The following is a 12,191-nucleotide window of genomic DNA, read 5'->3' on the forward strand; positions in this document are numbered from 1 at the left end:
AGCATATGTAAAATATCATATGTAAATAATTCCATGTAACTTATTTTTTTTTTAAGATTTATTTATTTATTTGACAGACAGAGATCACAAGTAGGCAGAGAGGCAGACAGAGAGAGAGGAGGAAGCAGGCTCCTCGCTGAGCAGAGAGCCCGATGTGGGGCTCGATCCCAGGACCCTGGGATCATGACCTGAGCCAAAAGCAGAGGCGTTAACCCACTGAGCCACCCAGGCGCCCCTCCATGTAAGTTATTTTTACTGGGTTTCTTTTCTTTCCCCCTTCTTCCCCACCCCTGCCACTCCTTCCCTCCATTTCTTTCTTCCTTCCTTCAGTGAATATAAATATACCGATTTCCTCTATGTTCTAGGCGCCAGAATCTGCCCACAAATTTTTCCTATTATGCGTCCTTAAGGGCTTGACTCAACTGTTTGGTGACTGAGAGTTTCCTGAGAATTCTTCCGTTCTGAAGATGTTAGTCCAACAGAGCAGGCCCTGAGGGTTGGAACTTCTCAGCCTAAGAACTTTGTAAAGTAACCAAGCCTTTGCTTGCTGCCTCCAACCCCTCCCGGGCTGGCAGTCTCTTGCCCTTCACCCTCCTTTGCCCTCCCCTACGCTTCCCTGGCCAGTGTCTTCTGGAGCTGAAGCATCCTCTCTGGGAGGAGGCAGCCAATGGGAAGTCGCTGGGCTGGAGATCTAGAGGGTCTGGGTGGTCCTGCAGAATCAGAGATTAATTCCAAGAGAAGGCCAAGCTATTTGACCCCCCCCACTTTGTACAATGAGGCTATGGAATTAGATGCTCTCAAGAGCCTTCTATAATACTGGTGATCACACTTCTCTGCTGGGAATTGCCTTAGGGGTGGGCATGAGATAGCGAGGAGACTGGTCCTTACTGAGTGGTCACTGAGTTCACCAGTCCTGGGTCTGCCCTCTCTCAGAACTTCTTTTTTTTTTTTTTTTTTTTTTTTTTTTAAAGATTTTATTTATTTATTTGACAGAGAGAAATCACAAGTAGATGGAGAGGCAGGCAGAGAGAGAGGGAAGCAGGCTCCCCGCTGAGCAGAGAGCCCGATGCGGGACTCGATCCCAGGACCCTGAGATCATGACCTGAGCCGAAGGCAGCGGCTTAAACCACTGAGCCACCCAGGCGCCCTCTCTCAGAACTTCTTGTTATGCAATCTGACTTTTATCTTTTCTTATTGTTTAGGCCTTTTTGACTGGTTTTTCTGTTATGTTCGAACAAGAGCTGCCTCATTAATAGTCAGCTTAGCGTTTTCAGAGTTGTTGTGGGATCCCCAATGACTGAGAGTTCTTTTCCTAAGGAAATCACAACATTTCCAGTCATGGACTGGGAACTAGAAGTCACCTACTCATCCAGTCAACAAATGTTTGTTGAGAACCCACAAGCATATTTTTAAAAATTCTAGACACACCCCCTCCACAACTCAAAATCTCTGAAATCGGGGTACAATTAAAATTTTTAAAGTCTTCTTAGTTTTTAAAGATTTATTTATTTATTTGAGAGAGAGAGAGAGAAAGAGAGCTCGAGCTGGGAGAGGGGTGGAGGGAGAGAGAGAGAGAATCTCAAGCAGGCTTCATGCTGAGCACAGAGCCCCACACAGGGCTCCATCCCAGGACACCGAGATCATGACCTGAGTTGAAAACAAGAGTCAACTGCTTAACAAACTGCACCACCAGACGCCCCTGAAATTGGGATAAATTTCAGATTGCTGCTGGTCACATGGCCATCTCCGTGAGGTTGCCACTGCCTTTGCAGACATCAGACATCCTAGCATCACAAGTTGTAGACTATGTGTCAACAGTTTGGTGAAAAAAATCCGCAAATACTCACAGAGCACACTCTTCATAAATAAGGGTCACATAGCTGTCGGGGAGGTCTGAATCAGACACATTTGGGGGCCCAGAATCGTAAAGCTGGCTGTAGAGCCCAACACCCATGACACTTCGTTCTTTTATGGATTCTTTTGAGAAAGGCTGCATCATCAAGACTCTTGATACCTCAAAGGAAGAGACGGTCCTTGTCTCAGTCAGATTCTCAGTCAGAAAGAGAGGAATCAGATTTGGAATGAGAAGCCCTAGAAATACCTTTGCCCATTATTTCACTTCTATTTCCCGATTTTATTATGCACAAGCATAATGATTTACGATGAAGATCCTTGACTCATCAAATCCAGAATGACTTTTTCAGTAAGTGTAAACTAAAAATCTAGAGTGAAAGCATCATGTCATAGTTTAATTGGCAGCACTTTTAATTTCTTAGTGGGACATAAAATAATGGTATGCCTTATAGTCAATGATGTCTTAAATTGGAGAATATGTACTCTGGCCCAACCTCTGTCCTGGCACGAGGAGACGACTGTCAACAAGACTCAGAACCCCTGGGGTGCCTGGGTGGCTCAGTGGGTTGAGCCTTTGCCTTCAGCTTCGGTCACCATCTTGGGATAGAGCTGGCATCCAGCTCTCTGCTCAGCAGGGAGCCTGCTTTCCCCCTCTGCCTGCCTCTCTGCCTACTTGTGGTCTCTCTCTCTGTCTAATAAATAAATAAAATCTTAAAAAAAAAAAAAAAAGAGTCGGAATCCTGGTTGTTTATTCAGCTTGGCTTTGGAGAGTCCTTTCGATGTCAGTCAGGGACCTATAGGACAACCACGTTTCTTTTTTTTTTTTTTAAGGATTTTATTTATTTCTTTATTTGAGAGAGAGAAAGAGAGTGAGAGAGCCCAAGCCCAGGCAGTGGCAGAGAGAGGGGGAAGCAGGCTCCCCACTGAGCAGGGATCCCGACATGGGGCTGGATCCCAGGATTCTGGGATCATGGCCCAAGCTGAAGACAGATGCTTAACGGATGGAGCCACCCAGGTGTCCCTGACAGCCACTTTTCCCCTATCAACTTGTGGCTTCCAAGGTTGCCCTTGAGATTATAGTCTCCAGCAATCCGCAAGAATTTCCCTTTTCTGTTGTGCCTGGGAGGAACCCTAGCACCTCTGTCCTCACTTAATCGGTAGAAACTTGGTCACTTGGCCTCGTCCCCTGCAGGAGAGGCTGAGCACCTGGGGTAGAAGGTGACTAAGGACGGAGGCTAATGGGCAACCAGTGGTCTCGCTGGGCCCTGTAAGCAGCACTGTGGAGATGCGGGAGAGTCGAAGCAGCCGAGAGCCTCCTCAAAGGAAGTGGAAACACCAACGTGCCCATCCTGCCGTTGTGTCTCTGGGAGTATCAGGCACATCATTGCTTAGGAAGGTGTTCCCGACTCAGAATATTAGCCCCATTGGTAACTGGTTTTTGATAGCTCTGATTACCCATGGGAGCTAATGAGGTTAAGGGAGTGTGTAGTGCTTCTCCTAAACCATGAATCTCTATTTAAGATATTTTTGGGCAGAAGAGATTTTTTTGGGAATGCCTGTAAAGCCCCATCACTTAGCACTGCCAATTCCGCCTCTCTGCCTGCTGGGGGCTGGGGGAGCGGGCGGTGCGGTGCTGGCGGGGCTGGATGGTTTGCTCACTGGAATGTGTGCTAGTGACTCGGCCTGCGGAGCTCCAGCCTACAAGATACAGAACAGAGCGGGGCGCCTGGGTGGCTCAGCGGTATAGGCCTCTGCCTTCGGCTCAGGTCATGATCCCAGAGTCCTGGGATCGAGCCCCACATCGAGCCCCACATTGAGCCCCACATCGGGCTCTCTGCTTGGCAGGGAGCCTGCTTCCCCCTCTCTCTCTGCCTGCCTCTCTGCCTACTTGTGATCTCTGTCTGTCAAATAAATAAATAAAATCTTAAAAAAAAAAAAAGAGACACAGAACAAAGCAATGGTGCCGAGGCCATCGGACGTCCTGGGGCAGAGCTCAGGTCTCATCTATTCTGTGCTGTGTGATTTGAACACGTTCCTTAACATTTCTGGGCATTGGATCTCTCCATTGTGAATGTGCAGCCCACAAATGTAACCGTAGCAGCAGCGTCTGCCCTTACCACCTCACAGGGGTGTTGAGAGGATCCAGAGAGCTGCCGTAAGGGAGAGCTCTATCCTGTGTAAATGCTCCGTACAAACAGTACTTCGCGTTGGCGAAGAGAGCAGGGGTGTGCACGGCAGGAATGCTCCTTGGGTGAGCGACGGTGGTCTGGCTCACTCTCTCTGATGGGACATTTCTTTTTTTTTTTTTTTTTTTTAATATTTTATTTATTTATTTGACAGACAGAGATTACAAGTAGGCAGAGAGGCAGGCAGAGAGAGAGGAGCAAGCAGGCTCCCTGCTGAGCAGAGAGCCCGATATGGGGCTCGATCCCAGGACCCTGGGATCATGACCTGAGCCGAGAGCAGAGGCTTTAACCCACTGAGCCACCCAAGCGCCCCTGATGGGACATTTCTAAGCCACTTGGTTGAAAGCCTCTCCCTTTCCTTACACACACACACACACACACACACACACACACACACACGGAGCTGCTTGTGTTTGGTATTCAAGGTAAAGCCTCTACGCCAGGGCTGAGGAACTGAGGTCTAACATTAGCGGGGAAGCCGGGGCCATGGCTGCCTCTCCCCTGAGTGGGAACTGAGTACATTTTTGTTGGCAGCTGGGGCTGGCTGTGAGTGCCAGGAGGCGCCCATCCGTATGCCCGGGTTGGCCCAGCACACAACTTTGTCTCCCCTCCCTGGCCAGCTCTGCGCACGGGCTCCTTTCTGTCTCTCCACCTCTCCTCAGCGTGAACCTTTCTGTCATCCTCTGAGTTCTGGGATATATTCCAGAGTTCCTGGGCCTCTGGAGCTGCGCTATCTCCTCTTGTTCCACTGTCATTTCCTAGCAGAAAAGAGGTTGGGAACAAGACGCTTTCTTTTCTCTTGAGAGCAATGCAAATCAAGACAGAGAAGGGAAGGCATTTCTTCAGATGGGGCGGAAGAGGAGGATGGGAGGCAAATGAGGAGAGATCGCTTGGAAAGAGGGAGGGCCCGTCAGGACACTTCTGTTTGCCCTGAGAGAACATGCTGGCTCAGGAGGCTGGAAATGTCTCTGAATCAAAGGACAGGCCTCGGGGCTTGGAACTGAAGACCCTGCCACCAGGGTGTTGGTTCTCTCTCTGCTTCTCCAGGCTTCTCTTTGTGTGTTGACCTTGCCCTGTCTCACTGCAAACATCTGGGGGAAGACCTAAGGCAGCAGCAGTTTGGCCAAAGGAAGGAGAGGGGGCCTTCCTTGAGGCTGGCCATACTCCTCCCGGGGAAGGGATAGGACCCGCAGCTCAGGTCCTGTTCCCGCTGCTTGGCTGAGCTGTACTTTCCCAGGCAATCCACCGGCCCAGAGCTGGGTGGGAAGGATATATGCAGAGGATAGAGGTGGCGGTGTGTGTGCACGTGCCTGCACCAGTGTGAGTGTGTGTGTACGTGTGTGCGTGTGTATGGTGCAACCTGTCTGCCAGGACTGTGGCGTCGGGGGCTGGGGGGGGCGGGGTGGGGAGTGCAATGCCCCCAGGGGAAGCAGCCTCCGGCAGCAGCCGGATCACGTCCTCCCCGGGCTCCAGCGGCTTCCTGAAGGCGGGTCAGCAGCGGTTGTCATGGCAACAGCCTTGTGGGGAGGATCTTAAGGAAAACACTGAGGCTGGAATGTTGAGAATATTTGCCTACAAATGAGTCTGTCTCTTGCTAAGAGCCAAAGAGAGACAAAGCCCAGCTTTTTGGGCATTTCAGTCTGAGTAGATCAGTGGGCAGTGGTATAGGTGGGCTCAAATTTGAGTTTCCCTCCCTGAGATGGAGGAGGACGGAGGATGCCAGGGGCTGGAGGACTCTTTTCTCTCTCTCTCTCTCTTTTTTTTTAAATTAAAGATTTTATTTATTTATTTGACAGAGAGAAAGATAGTGAGAACAGGAACACAAGCAGGGGGAGTGGGAGAGGGAAAGCAGCTTCCTGCTGAGCAGGGAGCCTGTTGAGGGGCCCCCAGGAGCCTGGAATCCTGACCTGAGCTGAAGTTGCCGCTTAACGACTGAGCCACCCAGGTGCCCCCTCTTTTTTTTTTTTTTTTAAGATTTTATTTATTTATTTGATAGAGAGCCCACAAGCAGGGGGAGGGGCAGGCAGAGGGAGAGGGAGAAGCATGTTCCCCGCTGAGCAGGGAACTGGACACAGGACTTGATCCCAGGACCCTGGGATCATGACCTGAGCTGAAGGCAGAAGCTTAACCAGCTGAGCCGTGCAGGCGCCCAGCTGTAGTTCTCTCCTAACACAGTTGTGTGAACCCCATACCACCTGCCTGCCCCTGTGCTGGATCGTCTACCACAGACTATTGTTCTTCGAGGTGTGACAAGAGGGTTCCCTACTAGCATTCAGGCAGCCCGCAGGCAAGGACTGATTTCATACACCCTGAGCCCCTCCCAGGGAACCTGCTGTTCCCCTGGGTATGCTCACTATCCATCTCCAGTCCAGCAAGGACTTGCTGGAGTAGAGACTGGCCACATCAACAAAGGTCACCCAGATTGTGAGGCTCCTTACCATAGGCTCTTTTTTTTTTTTAATTAAAAAAAATTTTTTTTTTCTTAAAGGCTTTATTTATTTATTTGACAGACAGAGATCACAAGTAGGCAGAGAGTCAGGCAGAGAGAGAGGAGGAAGCAGGCTCCCTGCTGAGCAGAGAGCCCAATGCAGGACTTGATCCTAGGACCCTGAGATTAGGACCTGAGCCCAAGGCAGAGGCTTAACCACTAAGCCACCCAGGTGCCCCTTTGCCATAGGTTCTTATCTCCACTGGCTCAGCTTTCCTTCCAGTCAGCCCTTGAGGAAACAGCTGGTGCTTTTACAGTTCTCATTTTAAAGATGAAGAAACAGGGCACCTGGATGGCTCAATCAGTTGGGCGTCCAGCTCTTGGCTTCAGCTCAGGTCATGGTCTCGTGGTTGTTGGGTGGAGCCCCACATTGGGCTGTGCGCTCAGGACAGAATCTGCTTTGGATTCTCTCTCCCTCCACTTGTGTACATGTTGTCTCTCTCTCTCTCTCTCAAATCAATAAAATCTTTTTTTAAAAAGGTGAAACAATGGTCAAAGAATGCTGGCCTCAAGAGAAACCTGAAGCCCCACCCTCTTCTCCCATCCTAAGGAACAGGATGACACCAAGCATGATTGGATATGTAGGGAAGGAGGTCATGTTCTAGGCCTGCTTGATGGGGAGGGGTGCCCAGGGACTTCCCTCGCTGAGTAAGCGTGAAGGTGTGGAATGAACCTGCTTTGCCTGAATGTTGGACAGAATTTTTTTTTTTAAGATTTTATTTGTTTATTTGACAGACAGAGATCACAAGTAGACAGAGAGGCAGGCAGAGAAAGAGAGAGGGAAGCAGGCTCCCTGCTGAACAGAGAGCCCGATGTGAGACTCGATCCCAGGACCCCGAGATCATGACCTGAGCCGAAGGCAGCGGCTTAACCCACTGAGCCACCCAGGCGCCCTGGACAGAAATTTTTGCTCACTTGTCCCCAGCATGCTTTTTGTGGTATGCCCCTTTCTTTACTAAGGGAGTGTTAAGCTGTTCTGGGATTCAGGAGAAATGAAAAATGGCCCCCTAAGTGAGCCCTGAGCCTACATTAAGGGGTCCCTTATGTGGAATAGCCTTGCCTACTGGGGCAGAGATACTTCAGTAATAAAGTGCTTGCATTTCGCTTGTCTCGGGACAGGGTAGGGCTGGAGGGTATGAGGTCTCTGGCCAGATCCCGTTATGCTGTCACACCACAGAGCAGCCATCCCCTCAATGTCCCACTGCCACAGAAGGTAGAATTGGGGCTGGAGCTCCGCCTCTGGACCCAAGTCCCCATCTCTTTCCTTCTGCCCCTTCTAATCTTGAGACAATGTCCAGCCGTAAGGGGGGATGGTCGTGCAGCCTTGGGCATCCCCCCAGGGGAGCTGTGCACACTGGTTCCGGGTTCCTGCTTGGGATCACCAGTCCCCGGTGGATGAGCTCCACACTAAGTCATCACATTCCTGCAGCTGCCCTGGGAGACCAGGGGCATGTCACTGCGGGAGTGATTATGACTCCTTCCCCAGAGCCTGCTGCCTGGCATTAACTAAAGTCCTTGTTCTGAGATTGCTTGAAGAAGGCAATTTGTTCTATCACTATCTTTCCTTCTGCCTCCTCTCTCTCCCCCTCCCCATCCACCTTCCTTCTATCCTACCTTCCTTCCCTCCTGCCTCTCATCTACTCACTCAAATTTAAGCAGATGCATCCCCAAGGCGTGCTCCCCACTGTCTGTCTCCTGTAGGTTAAAAAGCAACAGAAACCAAATACTTCCTGAGTTGAGAGCCATGATGAATTAATTATTCATAGACCAAATCTACGGCAAATTTCAGAGTGACTTTTATTCAAGGTTAAGGTTGTGAGGTTCCGGGTAAAAGGATTAATGACCACTCCCGACACAGCACAGCCCTCCCCGAGTAAGTCCTAAGTCCTTCCTATCATCTCTTGCCTCTTGCCCTTGACTGTGGTTTATGCATAGACCATTCCCTCCCCGCTGTGATGGAAACTTCTAGTTGTCCACTAGTGTCCATTCTCTTTCCTTTTCTCGTAGTTTTAACTTGACAGGTGGCTAATTAGAGACTATATTCTCCAGCCTGCCCTGAGGTCGGGAGTGGCCATGTGACTAAGCGCTGGCCAATGAGAAGGAAGAAAACCGGCGCACACAGCATCTACAGGAGGAGACTGTTTGCCTTCCAGGTTTTCTTTTTTCCTGGAACACGGAGATGGTGCTGGTGAGTTAACATTGATCACGCAAATGAGGAAAACACCCTAGAAAATGGCAAGGTAAGACAGAGGAAGCTGGACAACGGGTGGCATGGGGCCATCTACCCAGCCTGGTCCACCTCCCTGCCCAGGCACTGGAACGCAACAGAAAAATAAGCCTCTTCTCAGCTTTGTGCTCATCCCAAGGCCTCACTTTACATGTGAGGTGTAGGAAGCCATTTTTCCTAGGAAGCCATCTTTGAGCCTCGCTGGACCAGCACTTCCTGGGAGCTTTCCCCCATGCCCTCACTGGAGCCACACCAGAGAATCCTATAAAGGCTTGTCGGTTTGTTTGTAACACACATGCTATACCTGGCCCAGCCTGGCAGTACTTTGAGGCAGGTACTACAATCTTACCTGCTCCTTTCACTTGGGATCTGGAATACAGTAGGCGCATAGTAAAGGTTGACTAGCTCGATGGGTAGAGCCATACACCTGCATTCTGCCTTAGTTCTCACCTACAGAGATTTGAAGCCCTTCAAGCCCAAACTGAAGGACGGTTCCCATTCTTCTGTCTTCCTACAAACACACACAGGACTTTCCTCCATGTCCAGTCAGCCAGGCCAGACCTCAGGAAGGGTTGCTTCCCAAGAGGGATTGTTGAGTATGGCCAAAGTGCAGCCCAGTGCTAGATCCCAATCCATGACCCCTGTTATCAGATGTGCTTCACCCAAATGTGAGGCCTGGCAGTGTTTTCAGTAGGTCCCTGACTTATAGCAGGAGTTACCCTTCCTTGATTGTCTTTGCCTTGAAAACCTGGGTAAAAGTGGTGGGCGTTGTGGAAATCTATGCATCACATTTAGTTGGAAATGGTGTGCAAATTTTTTTATAATTTGTTTTCAGTTCACACAACGATGGAGGTCTGTTCACACATCTGGGATGGAGCAGCCCTGATACATTTCTCTGGTCACTACCTAGATGGAACCATGCACCATCTGACAGACCAAGGCTTTGGCAGTTGCTCTGAGAGCTGGGGCTCTGGCCTCCAGACAGCCTATCCTTGAAGACACTTCCCAAGAGCATTGACCTTGGTAGCACTTAGATGTTGCTGCTTCCTTTCCTTTCTTCCTTCCCTCTGCCTCTCTTTCTCCTTCTCTTTTCTTTTCCTTCTCTTCTCTCTCTCTCTTTCTCTCCTTCCTTCCTTCCTCCTCTCTCCTCCCCTCCCTTCCCCTTCCTTCTTTCCTTGTCAGACCATTCTTTGGGAGTTCTTTGTACAGACGCCAGTTTTCACTGTGGCCTGAGGGTTCCGAAGAGCCCAGTCTGCCTGCCTCACCACCCCCAACAACCTCAGTTTTGGGGACCAAATGCACAGCATCCTCACATTCCCAAACAAACCTCCAACATACACATTGTGATCCCACTGCCTAGAAGGCTCAGAAATAGCGTCAGCTTTCCAAGGGCTCAGTGGGTCTAGTGATCTTCAACCGGGGGTATAAGCAGGTCTTTAGGAATTGAGTTTGCCCCAGAGCAGAGGAATGTATCCTTGAGCCAAAAAAGAATGAGACTGGCACTTTTGAGAAGATGGGCCATTGGACCCCGCATTTGCCTCAGGCATGATCTCCACCGGGACAAGGAGATTTTAGTGGTTTCTTCCCCAGCGTTTCAACCAACATCCCACGCTTTTCTGGAAAGTTATAAAATGCTGAGCTCCGTCAGGCACAAATTCTGATGCACGATGCTCCCATTTGCTCCCTAGTGGAGCATGGGGTGAAGGGTGATGGGAGGGGAGGCCACCCTCAAGTAGCCATCAAACAGGGGAGTCCTCTGGCGTCATTAATCCCTTGAGCACACCCCTCATGGAGTCACATTAGCTAATGCAAGGTCACCATTCCGAAGCTCATGTTCACCTTACTTCAACGTGTTCAGGGGTCATAAGATGTGGAAGGCATAGGTCTGTGTGATCTTAAGCTTTAAAATACTCGATATGTGTTGGCTTTCAATGGTCACACTTTTATACTACATTCTAACATAGATATCCAGAAGCATGCGCCCAGGTCTTAAGAAAAACATCACTGGACACCATCTAAAATTAAGACAGTTTTATGTTTCGACTTAATTTTTTCTGTGAATTAAGAAAAAAACTGCCTTTATTCAGTTTGAATGGAACACGGACACCTCCTGCCAGCCCGTCGGCAACCCTCCCAGCACTTCCTCTCCGAGCAAAGTTAAGAGAAATTGTTCAGCTAATGATTACCTCTGTTTCAACAGAATTCAACTTTTAGAAGCCACTGATTTTTTAAAAAATAATGAGATTAATAATAAAAGCTATTTATTGAGCTCATGCTATCTGCCAGGCACTATGCTTTTATTCTCTGCATGCTTTAAAAAAAAAAAAAAGATTGTATTCATTTATTTGAGAGAGAGAAAAAGCAAGAGAGATCACAGAGGGAGAGGGAGAGGGAAAAGCAGACTCACCGGTGAATGGAGAGCTCGACGTGGGGTTCAATCCCAGGACCCTGAGATCATGACCCGAGCCTAAGGCAGACACTTAATGACTGAGTCCGCAGGCGCTCCTTCTCTGAATGCTTTATCTTATTTTCAGGACAACCTGTGAGATATTTACCAATATTGTCCCTCTTTACAGATAAAGAAACTGAGGCTCAGAGAATTGGTATAATTTGCCTCAGGTGACCCAAAAGCTTGTGTCTGCCTCTCCAGTTTTAACCACTACACAGTTTTGCAAGAGGGCTGGTCCTCAATGATATGGGCAGACACCAGGTTCTCTCACTGTAGGAAAGGCTGTGTCCTGCCATCCATATCTGATGGTCCTAGAATAATATTCCCAATCTTTGCACTTTGTTGTAGGGAAGGACCCGGACGGGAACTAAATTTAAAAAGACAACAAAATAAGGTGTCTTCAGAAATTTTATTTCCTGGCATTTGGTCTACAGCCTCTTCTGCGAAGGGTAACAGTTTGGCAGATCCAGCTCAAGTAACTTGTGGGGTCACGCGGGACCCTGCACTTTGAAAGGCTTGTCTGTGGTTCAAGGCTCTGGTGTAGCTGTCTTGAAATTGTTAGTCATACTTACATTTTCCCTTTGCACTGGGCACTGCAAGTTGCATAGCAGGCCCTGTAATTGAGGAGATAAAAGTAATGCATTTTCAACATCAAGTAGCTGCAGCCATGAACTAGTCGGGAGCCAAAGCTGACATGCTTTTGGCACTCCCTCGTCAACAAGCTCCTTGTATGGAAAGTAAGTGACCAGAGGAAGCCACACGAAGGAAATGTCCACTCCTCTGCCCCACAGCAAGAGAGGGTGTTGACAGCAGGGCAGAGACTCAGCGCTGACCCCATCAGAAGAGTAGAGGGCAGTTGAGAGGGAGGCACCTCTGATCCTATTTGAAAATCCCAAGAGAACGGGGATAGAGAGCTCTGGGTGCCCTGAGTTTGGGTTTGCCTAATGCCCTGACTGGTGGCAAACAGCCCAATTTCAATGCCTCTGA

The sequence above is a fragment of the Mustela putorius genome, unplaced genomic scaffold, assembly GCF_011764305.1.
Source record: "Mustela putorius furo isolate JIRA1106 unplaced genomic scaffold, ASM1176430v1.1 tig00000129_pilon_pilon_pilon, whole genome shotgun sequence".
In the NCBI taxonomy this organism is placed as follows: Eukaryota; Metazoa; Chordata; class Mammalia; order Carnivora; family Mustelidae; genus Mustela; species Mustela putorius.